At 38.2% G+C, this 17,880-nt stretch overlaps 1 protein-coding gene and 1 pseudogene across 2 annotated transcripts in view; one reads left to right on the top strand and one right to left on the bottom strand.

Moving 5' to 3' along the window:
- LOC116103646 (retinal dehydrogenase 1) overlaps window positions 1-17,880 on the bottom strand; it is a 142,159-nt gene that overhangs the window by 97,269 nt on the left and 27,010 nt on the right. The gene's annotated exons all lie outside the window — the stretch shown is intronic.
- LOC116104231 lies at window positions 7,255-7,328 on the top strand (annotated as a pseudogene).

Raw genomic sequence — 17,880 nt, 5'->3', positions numbered from 1 at the left:
TAGTGTGTTCACTGAGTATCTAAGCACTCAGGGAGTCCTGTGACAATATAAGCTAGTGTGTTCACTGAATATCTAAGCACTCAGGGAGTCCTGTGACAATATAAGCTAGTGCGCTCCCTGAGTATCTAGCACTCAGGGAGTTCTGTGACAATATAAGCTAATGCGCTCACTGCTCTCTACTTCACATATGTCTTAAGTGCATTTATAGGAATGATAAGCGACTTGAAACAGCTGTCAAGACACCACAGGGAGTAATGTACAGTGTTACTAGCCAATTTCTTTCAAGCTCATTTTGTTAGTGTGGTATGTAGGTACATACTCATACTGTGTATTGCAATGCCTGCATGTGTGTATGGAAACTAGAGGTGGATATCACTGAATCTCACTCCATCTGATGTTTTGAGAGATGGTCCCTCATGCAACCTGTCACTCACTGATTGGCTGGCTTAGCTGGATCTCCACCTCACCTTCTCATCACTCAGATCGCAGGCATGAACTGCTGTGCCCAGCTTTTTGCCTGGGTGCTAGGGATCTCAAATGACTATATGGCATTCACTTTACAAAAAAAAAAAATCCCATGCTTTCCAACTTTTATGTTGTTTTTACAAATATTTTATACAAATGATCCAATTTCAGTATATCTAATTTCCAAGTCTTTATAGCTTTCAATATACTATTAACAAATCTTTACTAAACTATGACTTTGGAAAATAACTTATTTACTCTTTGATACAGTATTCACATCTGTAAGGGGAAGAAAGTAGTAGTAGAAACTGTCATAGGATTATTATGAATAATTGTGTCCTATAAATCCTAGCTGTCACTGTCATCATCGTCATCATCATCATCTTTATGAGGTATCAAGTTTCAATTCAGTGGTAACAATTATACAATGAATGCAAACATGAATTAGGTACTATAATGTAAAGAAGCTTACAAGCAAAAAGCAAAAAATTTCTTTAAAAAGCACACCAAATACTAAGTGTTGCCTATTTTCAACGGTCACTATTACAGGGTCTAATTATGTCACTGACCAAGAAGGAAGAGTAACCCAAAACACACAGAGAAGTGCTCTTATAAGGGAATTCAGATCCTCACAGAGAGAAAGCAACTGGCCTTTAAACGAATAGTCAATAGAGTAATTTCAGACATCAACCACAACTTGGAAAGTCTGAAAAGGAACAAAAGATTCAAACTCAGAGAATGGAGGTTTTCCATTGGGCTAAAAATGTCCTTTCTAAAAAGGTGACATTTAAATCAACTCCTAAATATTAGAAGCTTTAGTAAGACTGATTTGTGCAAGGGGAGGAAGAAATAACAGGCATGAGTTGGAAAAATGAAAAGTGAAATACAGAAAGGCTTTCTGCGAGGTTGAGACATAACTACAAACCAGCCCACCGGCACCTTAATCTTGGAATTTTATCCTTCAGAACTGGGAGAATATTTTTCTGATGCCCTTTGTCAGGGCAATGGCAGTGGCTTAACACACACACACACACACACACACACACACACATTAAATAGAATCACAAAAAAGTGATAGTCATATCTAAGATACGTATATTTTATAGACCTAGCTCCTTCAGTAGGGACTTGTCACAAAGGTAACATAGAAGGTATGTATGACACTCATTAGGATCTTGATTTTGGACCATTTTTGAAAGATTGAAAAAATTTGAGCATTAACTAGAAATTACATCATACTTACTATGTTAATTTTAGTAGATCTATAAAACTCTGTGTAGAAAATAATTGCTTATGAAAATAATGAGATATTTCTATGGGACAAGTGGGTGGTGCTACCAGATCAGAGAACTGATAAGCCTGATTGGGTTAAAATACTGGAAATCTCAGAGACTTGAGATAGGCAGGAGTTGAGCCACTTCCTACCCATTTCTGTACCTGCTCTAAAATATGTAACCATGACACCCCACTGAGAGGACCATGGTGATCAGTCCTTTAGGGAAAACATCTGTAGTCCTTCCCCATACATCAGAACATCACTGACATCTCAAACTGAGCCAGTAGGAATCGCCTACCCCTAAATCCCATACTACTCCTCAATGTTTAGGGTCCCTCTCCACATGGAATAATGTACACAAGTTATTTCATAGAGGACTGTCTGAGCATGGCTGGTTTACTGAGCTGTAACACTTTGGGAAGAGTTCTCTCTTCTGAAGCATTCCATCACTGCTAAAGCTTGGACCCACCTAGCTGGTCAGGTTCACCCCTCTGCCAGATGCTGCAGGTGCTATCATAAGGAGACTTCAAGTACCTGCCCTGTGCAGGCTGCCCACACCTCCTCACTTCTCTTCTAAGAGCTGTAACACTTCCATCTTTCCCAGAGGAACTGAGACATGTGAAACCTATTCATCTTTGCTTTGTTTTGCTTCACCAGTCAGGCAGATAAAGAATGACATATCTGTATTTGATATTTTATATAATGTGATTAATTTTGAGTATTTAGGTATACAGTGTGAAAGAAAGAATAGAATCTGAATCTCTCAGGATTCTAAAAATATCTGATGAGAACTTTGTGGGGAATGTTTGCAAATCCAGCCCAGCTGCTTTTTCCCCCCGCCCCCACTGCCTCTCCCTTTCCATTGTAGCCCAATCTGAGCATGGTTCATGTACAAAGAAAGAATTCTTCATTAACTCATACTCACAACTTTGGATTTGGAATCAGGAAAGAAAAAAAGGGAGGAAGGAAGGAAGGAAGGAAGGAAAGAATGAGGGAAGGAAGGAAAAAATAAAGGAAGGGAGGAAGGAAGAAAGGAAGGAAGGAAGGAAGGAAGGAAGGAAGGAAGGAAGGAAGGAAGGAAGGAAGAAACAAAGCCACAAGATTTCAGAGTAGAGAAACATTGGAGAACTCATGCAAACAGACTCTGAGAAAGGCAGGCAGAAATTCGTAGTCCTCTTGTACTTAATCCCTTAGTTAGGGTTTCTATTTCTGTGATCAAACAGCATGACTACTGTAATGTTATTTGGAGGAAAGGTCATTTGGCTTATACTTCCATACTGCAGTTGATCATTGAAGGAAGTCAGGGCAGGAACTCACACAGGGCAGAAACCTGGAGCCAGGAGCTTGGGCAAAGGCCATGGTGTGTGTGGGGGTGGGGGGCACGGGGGTGTTACTCCTTACTGGCTTGCTCTCCATGGCTTGCTCAGCCTGTTTTCTTAATGAGACCAGGACTCCCAGCCCAAGGATGGAAACACCCACAATTGCTGGGGCCCTCCCCATCAATAACTAAGTAAGAAAATGCTTTATAGCCAGATATTATGAGACATTTTCTCAATTAAATCTCCTTCAATACAGATACCTCTTGTTTCTGATGTCAAGCTGAAGGGAGACTAGTCATGTCCTCTCTTTTGCTGAGTACACACAAAAGGATCAAATAAAAACAAGACTTAAGTTAATAGTGACTTTGGACTAGCAATAAAGAAATGGAACTTCCTACATTTAACAGCTATATAAACTGGGCAAAATACAAAGTAGCTACCACAAGGCTTCTGCAGGTGAAACCAGGCAGGTACTAGAGGTCATACCTGGATGAGATGAGCATGAGTAAACAGAGTCCAGCACAGTGTACTCCAAATGTGCCAGGCAGCCTCTGCTGTAACAGTAGGTGAATGACCCAGCTATAATTCTAGGCTTTCATCCTAGAGTGATGGGAAAGCAACTGTAGACACTAAAGAGGGCAAATAAAATTATACAAACACAACCAAAAATGGTGGCATTCTGTGTAGAAGCCTTGTCCAGGTTTCCCATTGTTCTCTGAACTGTGCCTGCCAGGAGAAGGGTGAAAAGAGGCCTAAGAAAGACCTGAGTTGTCACTCATCACACTCAAAGGGAGGGTTTGATATGCTTTCAGTCCGGGTAACTTTTTGGTATGATGCAAGAAGAATCAAATCAAACCACACTGAAATAGAGGACACATCCCACACAACACAGCACAAGAGAAATCTACAGTGCTGTGTTTGCCTGCAAACCTCTCAGGAATTCATTGCTTCAGATCTGGTGTAGAATAAGTGCTTTGGGGTAGAATATTCCTAGTACTGTTCATTATCTGAAACCTCTAGTTGTTTTATATTTAACTCAAAAGTTTAGTTAAACTAGGGGTCTAGGTAGTAAACTAGTTCAATCTGGGGTATAGAAGTACAATTTTTTATGTAAGCACAAATTTCAACCAGGAAAATCACTACTAGAATTTCTAGAATCACTACTACTTGATGCTTCACACGAGACCTTTAACGTTAATGTAGGTGATCCTTTCTTTAATGCATGCTTTTATCCATGCTGGCTTTCTTTGAAGTGAAAAACTGTCTTGCCCAGCAGAGCCAGACTCGGACATTGGAGTATGTGCTCTATAAAGCTGTAGTGTTGTGTTTTGTTTTTAATTAATCTTCTTGAAAGAAAACATGCCTTTGTGACCCAGTGATTGTAATATCCTTTAATGTATTCTAAAATCCTGTGGAACAAAACAATCTTCTATATTTAAATGGTACAAAAGGTCTTTTCCCTAGAAGAACTTAGGGACCTTGGGACTACACTGTACATTTTAAAAATTTGTTAGTATTTTAATAATCAATGGACACATTTGGATTGAGAGCATTCTGTATCTTAGTCAAATAAATCTATTTTGTGTATTGACTTTGCCAGATCTTAATACGACTTAAGCTACTAAAAGGTTATTGACCTGAAGAATTTAATGATCACAGATGATCCTGAGCCAGGTGTAGATGACCTTCATAGAGTCCAGGTAACCATCCCTGAGCTCTCTTTCTAGAGTGTGTTGCTTTCTTGACGTGGTTAGACACCAGGTTAAAGTCACTCTGTTTCCTCAACTAGGAAAATCTTTTGTTACCTGAAGTAAAATGGTGCCAACAACATGGTAAAAATAAGCAAGCGTCGTGCTCGTCCCTCTTCACATGCAACTTGTAGGAAATTTCAGGAAATGGATCACTTGTTGATGATAAGGACCTGAGTCTAATGCCAAGCTCTTGCCACCTGAGAACACATGCTGAAACTCAGACTCTTTTGACTTTCTCTGATGAATGAGTGGGATTAAAGACATGCACCACCACTGCCTGGCTATATTGAAGTCTTTTAACTCTTGCTGATATTTAACTCAAGCATCAAAGTTCCAGTAAATTTTATAATTTCTCCATTAGGTTGACTTCATTAAAAACTAGGATTTGATATAATTAAGAAATTTCCTGTTCCAGGTTTGTTTTCAAACATGTTTTTAAAGATGTTGGGGCTTGTAGAATATGTCAGAACTAAGTATTTTTCCAGCTTCTCATCATTGGAGATTCAGGGAGCGACAAGAATCATTGTCAGAGATGAGTGGGTTGTCTGCTCCAGATGATCAGCCTGGTAAAAAGTTCAGGCTGCTTACAAGTACTAAAGGAAAAACAACCTCTTCTCATTCAAAGTTATTCTCTCTATATTTATAAATATCAGCGCCTTACTCAGCCATCATTGGAGAAGCTTCTTCCTGCTGCAGATGGGAACCAATGCAGAGGCCCACAGCCACAGCCAGACATTCAGAGAGTGAGAGAATTTGGAATGCTTAGTCCTAAATGGGATGTCTCCATCAAATCCCTCCCCTCAGAGCTCAAGGAAACATGTGAAGCAGAGTTGGAAAGACCGAGAGTATATAAGATCCAGAAAGGATCAAGAATATCAAAAGCAAAACAAAAGAAATAAAGTGATACAAAACAAGGCTCTCTAAGCCAATATGATCAGCATGCACACATGAACTCACAGAGACTAACTAGCACAGGTTTGCACCAAGTACCCTATGCTCATACTAGGGCTTCCAGTTTAATAGTTTGGTGGGATTTCTGAGTGTGCAAATGAGTAGGCTCTGATTCCTGCGCCATCTCCTGGGCTCTTTTCTTTCTGTTAGTTTGCCTTTTGCACATTCAGTGTGACAGCTTTGCTTTCCCTTACATTTTACTTGGCTAAGTTTGGTTGTTATCTCTGAGAAGCTTGTTCTTTTCTAATGAGAGACAGAAAGAGAATGGATCCAGATGAGAGAGGTGGTGGGGAGAATTGGGAGGAGTATAGGGAAGCAAAAATCATAATCAGGATATATTATGTGAGACAGCATCTATTTTCAATTCAAGGGGAAAAACAAAAGATATTTACTCGTTTGAAATGTGAAGTGGTGTTTAGACAGTTGCATATACTACAGAAGGAGAATACCTAGGAAATAAGCATGTCTATCACCTTCGATGCGTTTATTTTGTACTACAAGCATTAATGCCTACTATTTAAGCAATTTAAAACAGACATTGCATTATTGAGAAGTCTCTGTTAAATCCCTCCACTTGTAACTCAGGGAACCCTGAAGAAGAGGAGTTGTAATGAGTGTAGGACTCAGAGGAGATGTAGGGCATTTTAAAAAAAAGGCCCTCTGTATCTATCACCATGACCAGAGCACACATGAACTCACAGAGATTAGGTAGCATCACTATTGACTGTGCTTTCACTGGTATGCAACCAATCACCATAACCTTACTAATCCCAAATAAAGGATCTCTGCAATGGCACATTTCTCCTTATTGCAAGTTACTAGGCTTTGGCAAACATAATTCTACTTCCAATTCAGGCACATTTTTAGAATCAACACTGAGAAGTATGTCTCTGTTAGTTCTTAGATTATTTCCCTTAGCTGAGTGTCTTCTAGATCAATTTATATGATGAACAACAGAATTTCCATGTTTTAAGGCTAAATAGTATTCCATTTTGGATATGTACCAAATTTTTAAAGTCTAGATCTCACTATAAAGCCTAGGATAGCCTGAAAATTTTTATCTAGTTCAGTGTTCTATATGTGTTTCTTCTGGATTGAAACACTCCTTCTTGAAGGTGGGCACAAGGATCAGAATGCGCACCAAGCAAATATCAGCAAATGCTCAAAATTCTCAGGAAATTCCTGATTATACGAATTATAAAACACACCCTCCCCAAGGTTATATAAGCAGTCACAATTGCTAAGCATCGGGAAAACTGCCCATGAGTCATATAGGGAGCTCCAGAATACAGCTTTCCTGTGTTATATTCTATGCTGGGGTGGGAGTACTGGAAGTGCCTGTGATAAGTTTACACTCCTGTAAATAACTCACCATTAATATTCTGGTAAATGATTTATTCACTAAGCTAGATTGTAGTAATATAATTTCTTTGATCTATCATTAGTGGTTCAACTCAGATGAATGGATATTTGTTCATATATCAAGAATACAGTGCTCACTTCGGCTGCACATATACTAAAATTGGAACAATACAGAGAAGATTAGCATGGCCCCTGCACAAGAATACAGTACCCTGCCTGGCTTTACACCTCAGCATTATGAGGGCTGAGCTTACGGCAAGTCCACCACAAGTAGACTTTACTTGTCTTGCCTTTTGTTATGATCCAGATAGAGAGTATTTCTCCAAAAGGCTCCTGTATTTGAGCTTGGACCCTATCTGGTAGTACTATTGTTAAGTGATTTGAGGATACTAACTAACCCTGCCAATACATTAGTCCATGGGTGAGTACATCACTGAATCGACTATTATTAGAGATAGATAGTAGGTCCCTGAGGGCACGTTTATGAAGGGGACACAAAATGCCTATCATCCTGTCTTTTCCTTCCTGGCTACTTTGAGGACAATAGCTTTCTTCCCTCATGCCTTTCTGTAATGATACCCAGATTTGTCACCAGATTAACATTGATGGAAACAGTCCTCTGTAGACTTTTCTCACAGGGATCTAAAACTAATATGCTGTTTACCTGTTGTTGTGTTCCTTGACCACTGTGAATAGTACTGTACTGAACTTGGGTGTTCAGACATTTCTTTAACATACTGATTTTATTTCTTCTGTGAAAATGCCCAGAAATAGGATTAGCTGATCATATATAGTTTAGGTTTTTAGATTTTTTGAAGAAAGTCTATGCTTTCTCCATATGGATACAATAGCAGATATTTTAATATGTGTTTGTTTTCATTAACTTTTACTTATTAGTCAACTCCCACTTTAGATAAACAGCCATTTATTATTTGGAATACTAATTATTAGCTTTTGCTTTATTTTTCTATAATTCTCACTCTGGAGAGAAAGATCATCAAACATTTTCAAACAAAATGGTCAGTGCAAATTTATATGGATAATGAATAAAATTCCAAGATTATTTGATGCTATTCTAGAAGCAAGTTAACCCAGGTTAGCTTGGAACTTATCATGTAGCCCAAGATGTCTTCAAACTGATTATCTTTCCATTTCAATTTTCCAGGTTCTGGAAATACAGGGTTTTTTTAAATTTTTTTTTATTAGAAATTTCCTTTATTTACACTTCAAATGATATCTCCTTTCCCGTTTTCCCATCTGAAAAGACAAAAACACTGTTCCCTCACCTATCCCCCTGCTCACCAACCCACCCTCTCCCTCTTCCTGGCCCTGCCATTTCCCTACACTAGGGCATAGAACCTTCACAGGACCAAGGGCCTCTCCTCCCATTGATGACCAACTAGGCCATCTTCTGCTACATATGCTGTTGGAGTCATTAGTCCCACCATGTGTACTCTTTGTTTGGTGTTTTAGTCCCTGGGAGCCCTGAGGGTACTAGTTAGTTCATATTGTTGTTCGTTCCAAGGGGCTGCAAACCCTTCAGCTCCTTGGGTCCTTTCTCTAGTTCTTTCATTGGGGACCCTGTGCTCAGTCCAATGGATGGCTGTGAGCCTCTACTTCTGTACTAGTTGGGTACTGTCACAGCCTCTCAGGAGACAGCTATATCAGGCTCCTGTCAACCAGCTGGCATCCACAATAGGGTCTGGATTTGATGACTGAATATAGGAAGGATTCCCAGGTGGAACAGTCTCTGGATTGTGCTTGCTTCAGTCTCTGCTCCATAGTTTTTCTCTGCAAATCCTTCCATGGGTATTTTGTTCTAAGAAGGAATGGAGTATACACACTTTGGTCTTCCTTCTTCTTGAGTTTCTTGTAGTTTGTGGATTGTATTTTGGGTATTGTGAGATTCTGGGCTAATAACCACTTATCAGAGAGTGCATACCATGTATGTTCTTTTGTGATTGGGTTACTTCACTCAGAATGATATTCTCCAGATCCATCCATTTCTCTAAGAATTTCATAAATTCATTGTTTTTAATAGTTGAGTAGTACTCCATTGTGTAAACGTACCTCATTTTCTGTATCCATTCATCTGTTGAGGGACATCTGTGTTGTTTCCAGTTTCTGGCTATTATAAATAAGGCTTCTATGAACATAGTGTAGCATGTGTCCTTATTACATGTTGGAGCATCTTCTGGGCATATGCCAGGAGTGGTATAGCTGGGACCTCTGGTAGTACTATGTCCAATTTCCTGAGGAACTGAAAAACTGATTTCCAGAGTGGTTGTACCAGGTTGCAATCCCACCAGCAATGAAGGAGTGTTCCTCTTTCTCCACATCCTTGCCAGCATCTGCTGTCATCTGAGGATTTGATCTTAGCCATTCTTGACTGATATGAGGCAGAATCTCAGGGTTGTTTTGATTTGCATTTCCCTGATGACTAAGGATGTTGAACATTTCTTTAGGTGCTTCTTAGCCATTCTGTATTCCTTACTTGAGAATTCTTTGTTTAGCTCTGTACCCCATTTTTAATAGGGTTATTTGATTCTCTGGAGTCTAACTTCTTGAGTTCTTTGTATATATTGAATATTAGCCCTGTATCAGATATAGGATTGGTAAAGATCTTTTCCCAATCTATTGGTTAATATTTTGTCCTATTGACAGTGTCCTTTGCCTTACAGAAGCTTTGTAATTTTATGAGGTCCCATTTGTCAATTCTTGATCTTAGAGCATAAGCTATTGGTGTTCTGTTCAGGAAATTTTCTCCTGTGCCCATGAGCTCAAGGCTTTCCCCACTTTTTTTCTATTAGTGTCAGAGTATTTGGTTTTATGTGGAGGTCCTTGATCCACTTGGACTTGAACTTTGTACAAGGAGATAGGAATGGATCGATTTGCATTCTTCTACATGCTAACCACCAATTGAACCAGCAGTATTTGTTGAAAATGCTGTCTTTTTACACTGGATTGTTTTAGCTCCATTTTCAAAGATCAAGTGACCATAGGTGTGGGGATCCATTTCTGGGTCGTCAATTCTATTCCATTGATCCACTTGCCTGTCACTGTACAAATACCATGCAGTTTTTATCACAATTGCTCTGTAGTATAGCTTAAAGTCAGGGATGGTTATTCCAACAGAGGTTCTTTTATTATTGAGAATAGTTTTCGTTATCCTAGGTTTTTTGTTATTCCAGATGAATTTGCAAATTTCTCTTTCCAAGTCTGTGAAGAATTAATTTGGAATTTTAATGGGGATTGCATTGAATCTGTAATTGCTTTCAGCAGGATGGCCATTTTTACTATATTAATCCTGCCAATCCATAAGCATGGGAGATCCTTCAATCTTCTGAGATCTTCTTAGATTTCCTTCTTCAGATATTTGAAGTTCCTGTCATACAGATCTTTTACTTGCTTAGGTAGAGCTACACCAAGATATTTTCGATTATTTGTGACTATTGTGAAGGGTGTTGTTTCCCTAATTTCTTTATCCTTTGTAGGAAGGCCACTGATTTGCTTAAGTTAATTTATATCCAGCTACTTTGCTGAAGTTATTTATCAGGTTTAGGAGCTCTCTGGTGGAATTTTTGGGGTCACTTAAGTATACTATCATATCATCAGCAAATAGTGATAATTTGACTTCTTCCTTTCCAATTTGTATCCCTTTGATCTCCTTTTGTTGACTTATTGCTCTGGCTAGGACTTCAAGTACAATATTGAATAGGTAGGGAGAGAGTGGGAAGCCTTGTCTAGTCTCTGATTTTAGTGGGACTGTTTCAAGTTTCTCTCCATTTAGTTTGATGTTGGCTACTGGTTTGCTGTATATTACTTTTACTCTGTTTAGGTATGAGTCTTGAACTCCTGGTCTTTCCAAGACTTTTATCATGAAGGGGTGTTGGTTTTGTCAAATGCTTTCTCAGCATCTAATGAGATGATCACATGTTTTTTTTTCCCCTTTGAGTTTGTTTATATAGTGAATTAGGTTGATGGATGTCCATATATTGAACCATCCCTGTATCTGTGAGATGAAGCCTACCTGATCATGACGGAGGATCTTTTTGATGTGTTCTTCAATTTGGTTTGCAAGAATTTTTATTGAGTATTTTTAAATCGATATTCATAAGGGAAATTGGTCTGAAGTTTTCTTTCTTTGTTAGGTCTTTGTGTAGTTTAGGTATCAGAGCAATTGTGGCTTCATAGAATGAATTGGGTAGAATACCTTCTGTTTCTACTTTATAGAATAGGTTGAGGAGTATTGGTATTAGGTCTTCTTTGATGGTTTGATAAAACTGCACTAAACCCATCTGGTCCTGGATTTTTTTGGTTGGGAGACTATTAATGACTGTTTCTATTTCATTAGGGGATATGGGACTGTTTAGATCATTTATCTGATCTTGATTTTAACTTTGGTACTTGGTATCTGTCTAGAAAATTGTCTGTTTCATCCAGGTTTTCCCGTTTTGTTGAGTATAGGCTTTTGTTGTAGGATCTCATGATTTTTTGGATTTCCTCAGTGTCTGTTGTTATGTCTCCCTTTTCATTTCTGATCTTGTTAATTAAGATACTGTCTCTGTACCCTCTAGTTAATCTAGCTAAGGGTTTATCTATTTTGTTGATTTTCTCAAAGAACCAGCTCCTGGTTTGGATGATTCTTTGTATAGTTCTTTTTGTTTCCAGTTGGTTGATTTCAGCCCTGAGTTTGATTATTTTCTGCCTTTGACTCCTCTTGGGTGAATTTGCTTCTTTTGTTCTTGAGCTTTCAGATGTGCTGTCAAATTGCTGGTGTATGCTCTCTCTAGTTTCTTTTTAGATGCACTTAGAACTATGAGTTTTCCTCTTAGGACTGTTTTCACTGTGTCCTATAAGTTTGGATATGTTGTGGCTTCATTTTCATTAAATTCTAAAAAGTCTTTAATTTCTTTCTTTCTTTCTTCCTTGACCAAGTTATCATTGAGTAGAATGTTGTTAAGCTTCAACATGCATGTGGGCTTTTTATTGTTTATGTTGTTATTGAGGAGCAGCCTTAGTCCATGATGATCTGATAGGATGCAAGGAATTAATTCAATCTTCTTGTATCTGTTGTGGCCTGATTTGTGACCGATTATATGGTCAATTTTGGAGAAGGTACCATGAGGTGCTGAGAAGAAGGTATATTGTTTTGTTTTAGGATAAAAAGTTCTATAGATATCTGTTAAATCCATTTGTTTCATAACTTCTGCTGGTCTCACTGTGTCTTTGTTTAGTTTCTGTGTCCATGATCTATCCTTTGCAGAGAGTGGGGTGTTGAAGTCTCCCACTATTATTGTGTGCAGTGCAATGTGTGCTTTGAGCTTTAGTAAAGTTTCCTTTATGAATGTAGATGCCCTTGACAGGTTTTTTTTTTTATACCTAACTTCTAGGATCTCTTTATTAAAAGACAATGGAAATATCCAGAAGACAACTATTCAAGTACTTAAAATATTGAGGACTTTCTACTGAATGTGAATTAATATAGTGAGCCCACAGTGAGCAAAAGTACAGTTCCAGAAGGTCAATATAAAAACCTACCTTTAAACTAAGCAGATGAATGAGTGGCTAAACTGATCACCATGGAGGCATGAAAACCAGAGTTCGGATCCTCAGCACCTACAGAGTAATCTGGACATAGCACTGGTCTTCTGTACCCCAGATGCAGTGAAGAGACAGAAAGACCCCTGGAGCTAATAGAATAGCCAAACTCAGTAAACTAGTGAGTTCAATTATCAGGGAGAAATGTTGTCTCAAAAAATAAGGTAGAGAGTTATTAAGGAATACATGCGAATTTCGCCTCTAGCCTGCATACATGTCTGACATGTTTACATAATACCTTATGCAATTTCACATGAATATACATAAGCTTACAAACACACACACACACACAATCTCTATTAAGATTATAGTAGGTTAATATAAGGGGGCTTACAACATTTCAGATCTGAAGAAATGTGTAATTTTTTTTTTTAGAAATGAGGAAAAGTATGATACTACATCAGTGTTTGGCATCCACAACTAATTGCCATGACATAGTAAGTAAAAGAATGTGTACAGTTTGAGGCTACATTTGTTATGAATAGAAATCAATATCATCAGGTTTATGATCAGTTGTAATCATCTCAAAAGGTTCTTTCATAACTTTGGCTTTGGTTCCAATATTTGTGACCTTTGCAGAGTTAGATGTTGAACCCTATGCCCCAGAAGGGAGGCTGTGGGAGATGCCCTAATACAAGGGCATAGGGAGTTAGTATGAGGTATTTCTGGTGTGAGGTTATAGCATATGTTTCTTTTAGTATCTGAGGATGCAGAACAAGTCCTCTTTAGACTCTGAATCTGCTTTTGCTATACTGTTGAACTTCCCTGCTTCCTGGACTCTGAGAAAATACTTCTGCTATTTGTAAATTACCCACACTGTGCTATTGTGTTATAAATAAACCAGGCTATGACGACTGACTTTTCTAAGCATATGACATTACTAAAATTTCAAACTTCTGTTGTATAAAGCAACACATCTGTGAAGGAAAGAAATCCCAGGGACTTGAGAGGAGACTGTTGTCTAGGTTATGGCCTTAATAACTTTATATCTTTTCAAACACTAGGCCATGAGAACTTTCTCTTAGATCTGTCTTAGGATACCTGCTTTCCAAATCCAATTTCACATTGCAAAGTCATGGGAAGGCCACACAGAAATGTTCTATTTAAGATATGACACTTGAATCTTCAGTTTATACTCATCACCCATTACCAAATTCCTGGCATAGGGGTGAATAAGACTTGAAATGATTTTAACCTATGAGCTTTGATTATTTCTCCTGGTCTCCAAACACCAAAGAATTGAGAAAAGCTGACAAATTTTCTAATAAAGATCAAGACAGATAACAAATTACATTGCCCTTTAAGCTACTGAGTTTTGTGACAATTCATCGTGCAACTTTAACCCAGACTTAGGAAACAATTGCAACTGGTTGTTGTTCTGGGTAAAGATTGTTTTCTGGGTATAATCATCAATCAGGAAAATACCATGGACACTCACAAGTTAAGAGGATTCAAATAAGAGCAGAAATAAGGTCCTCCAACTGTTCAGGATATTTATTTGTTAGGAGGATATCTGCATTCTCTTTCCCTAAATAGAAAACTGACTAGTATGGACTATTTGTATTGAAACACATTTATTTTCAAATGAGGAAAGGATGGTTGTGTGTGTGTGTGTGTGTGTGTGTGTGTGAAAGAGAGAGAGAGAGAGAGAGAGAGAGAGAGAGAGAGAGAGATTATTCATGAAAAAGGTATGTGAGAAGTCAGGAAGTAAGGGTATATGAACACTAGGCACAGGCAGAAGGAATTTCTCATCCATGCGATCTAAAAGCTCTATAGAACATTTTTTTTTAATGTAAAATGGATAGGTCTTCCTAATAGTTTTAGCTTATCTTTGTAAGTTAGAAGCTAATTATTTACTAGCAAAGAAGTATGAGAAAGCAGTACATCTTTGGGGAAATGACGAAAAGAACTTACTAGTGCGAAGCAAAAGAGATACAGCTGTACTGAAGATTAGACTGTCCTTAAGTTCTGAGTCGTGTTATCATTGAGGGATTTTTGTTCTCAGATACACATTTCTAATTCTCTTTCTCTCTCTTATTCTCTCTCCCTATCTCTCTATCACTCGGGCTCTTTCTGATGAAACATATGATAATATTTACATATCTGTAGCTTAGTTGCTTTAATTAAACTGTGAAATCCTTGCTTTAGTCAAGGTGTTAAGTCATGGTTTGACCTGGAGACAAATTACTGCCTTTACAAAGTCTTAGATAAGATCAAAGCTCTTTCACAGAAGGAAGTAAAAAATGACTTCCTGGAACCCACTATCTTTGGGCTTCAATGATCCCAGAAGAATTTGGGTAAATCACAGTGCTTTCTGTTCCTGTTAGGCATGCAGCTCCTGTTATCAAAAAAAAAAAAAAATCACTGCATTAATATAAAATCCCAACTGCACAGAGGGCACGGCCTGTGCTTGTTACTGTCTTCAGCCTGCAGCTTCCGCTTGGCTCCTTCTCTTCAGTCTTTGCATGTGCCATGCCAGTTTCATTGGCAGATTTGCTCTTTCCCCAAATCCAGTTGTTGACTTCCTTTGTTGCGAAAGGATAGATTGACTTGGCAAAATTATTCAAACTATGCAGAGAGGTCATGGGTTTTCAAAGGGATTTTTGAAAGCTGCTGTACTTTGCTCTTCTGTGTGGTTATGAGAGTGAGTACAGGCTAAGGAATGCCAGGCATTTGTCAGTAAGTAAGGAATGCTATTTATCTAAGCTCACAATTCAGTGACACAACGCGACTTTGAAACAAGAACAAAATGAAAAATGGAAAACAAAATATTCTTTCTTAGAATTCTGCTATCTGCACATCTCAATCCCTCCCGCCTAGAAATCTGCTTGTACACTTAGACTTAGGGAACAGACGTGGTGTGGAAAGCCTTCAGAACACCCTGTTCCTCACTAACGTGCCTCACTCTAAGAAGGGTAGCTGCTTCTAAAATCCAGGCGCTATTACAATACCTTCATACTATTAAAGGTTGGCATGGAACTGGCAGCTAGAATATGGTGTTTGCCTTCTCAACATAGTTTCAGGAAAAGACAAATGCACACACAACACTCTGACTTTGATAGAACAAAACAGCAACTGAAAATGCACTGCAATCAGTTCCCAGTAAACAAAAGCAAGCACATTATCCCAACCACACAAAAGTGACCAAGTATCTTTTCATTAATTCCAGCTTTGGCTGCGTTCCCTTCTTTTCACTGCCTGGATAATTATTAGTAAATAACCAAGTCACACAGTTGCCTTTACTTCCTGATCACAGCAGTAGAACAAATGTATTGCTTCTTTGAAATCTACTCAGTGTTGTTAAATGTAAATTCCAAACCTCAAAGCCCATTTTTTTTGTGACTCTTTTTGTGTGTCCCTATGCTTTGTCATAGCTTGGAGTTGATGGTCTCATTCATTAGGAACAGTGGACAAGAGCAATTGTGCTCTACTGCAGTACCAAAGATCTTTGTCTGGAGGGGTCTGATCCATCTCTTGGTCTGAGCTTACCATGTAAGGTAGCCATGTTCAAAGGGCAACGTCAGCAGAAGCAACAAAGAGAGGTCTGAGGAGCGAGGGGAGAGAGAAAGACCACCAGAAGCAAGGTGGAAAGGAATTGAGAATTAATCATCGTGAATTATAGGAAGAGCTGGGGAACAGAGGATAAACATCCATTTACAATCTCACAATCCAGTCAATCAACTAGGCTTTACCAAGAGTCAGATATGTGCCTGGCACGGAGGACAGAAGGCTACAGTGACAGACTAGAAAACACCATTATTTCCTTCAGCCACCTCAATCTTCTGGTAGCAGAGAGAATCAAATTTGACCAAGTAATTCCAGAGTTAGAAAGTGTCACTATACCTGGTGCTGTTGCTGAATGAGAGTCTGAGAAACCATGCTAAAAAAAACAAAAAACAAAAAACAAAAAAAACAAAGACAAGTGATGATCTCCCTGGGAAAGAGGCATCAAGATAAGAGCTGAGGAACAAGAGCTGAGTGGAGAAGAGTGAGGAGCATCAGGAGAATAGAAGTACATTCAGGAATTTATCAGTCCTTCCCATTGAAAATACCTCATAACAGGATCTGCTAGATAAGACGCTACCTGAGCCTAAAGCAGGCAAGTACTATGAGAAATTGTACATCAATATCCCTGGTCAGTACTAATGCGAAATTCTCAGCCACCAATTACTAATGTAAGGAGAATGGTATAGTCAAAGGATTATAAACCACTGTCACTTAGGATGCATTATTGGATTTGTCATATTTGCCATAGCTTGGAGTTGATGGTCTCATTTGTTACAACCAGTCAATGAAAGCAACTGTACTATATTACAGTACTAAAGATATTTCACTGGAGTGACTTGATCCATCTATTGGTCTGAACTCAGCATAGAATATAATCATGTGCAAAGGACATAGTCAACTGCAGCATTTCAACATTTGACAATAACAATTCAACATATAAGAACAGTCAACATAATATACTATGATAACAGAATGAAAAAATTATGATGGGCCATATCAGTTGGTATGGAAAAGGCATTGAACACGGGTTTATGCTTTCTAGTGCTAAAACTATCAAGAGACTAAAAATAGGGAATCAACTGAACATGCTAACACCATATATGCAAAACTTCCAGCTGTTAAGACATTCACTAGTGAAAGACTAGTGAAAATTCTCCCACCAAGATGAGGAACAAAAAGCATTTTAGTCTTATGTAGCTATCAGAGTAAAATTTCTTTCAACAGCCTACGGAAAAATCCTCTATTCCAGTGAGGGAAGATGTATTATAACATATATTATTGCACATGCAAAAAATAATCTACAGAGTCTACTCCAAAACTATAAGAAGTAATCACAAATTCTGTTAATAGCAGAATAGGAAATCAACAGGAAACAATAAACTGCATTTTTGTGTATGGACAAATAAAAAAAAGATTAAGAAAAAATTTTAATATGAAATAGCATTAACAGCAAAATAATGTAAGAATAAACCTAAAATAACATAATAGAATTGTGTGCTAGAAAAACAAAGAATTTTGATGATTAAAAACTAAAGAGGATACAAATGAAGAGGCAATCCATGTTAACTCAAACTACATAAAAAACATACTTGTAAGAACTGGAGCTTATATAAATGCGGAATTGTGTGTGTGTACGTGTGTGTGTGTG

The sequence above is a fragment of the Mastomys coucha genome, unplaced genomic scaffold, assembly GCF_008632895.1.
Source record: "Mastomys coucha isolate ucsf_1 unplaced genomic scaffold, UCSF_Mcou_1 pScaffold21, whole genome shotgun sequence".
Taxonomy (NCBI): domain Eukaryota; kingdom Metazoa; phylum Chordata; class Mammalia; order Rodentia; family Muridae; genus Mastomys; species Mastomys coucha.
Note: the sequence above shows the minus strand (reverse complement) of the source record. Positions and strands in the feature narration are given on the sequence as shown.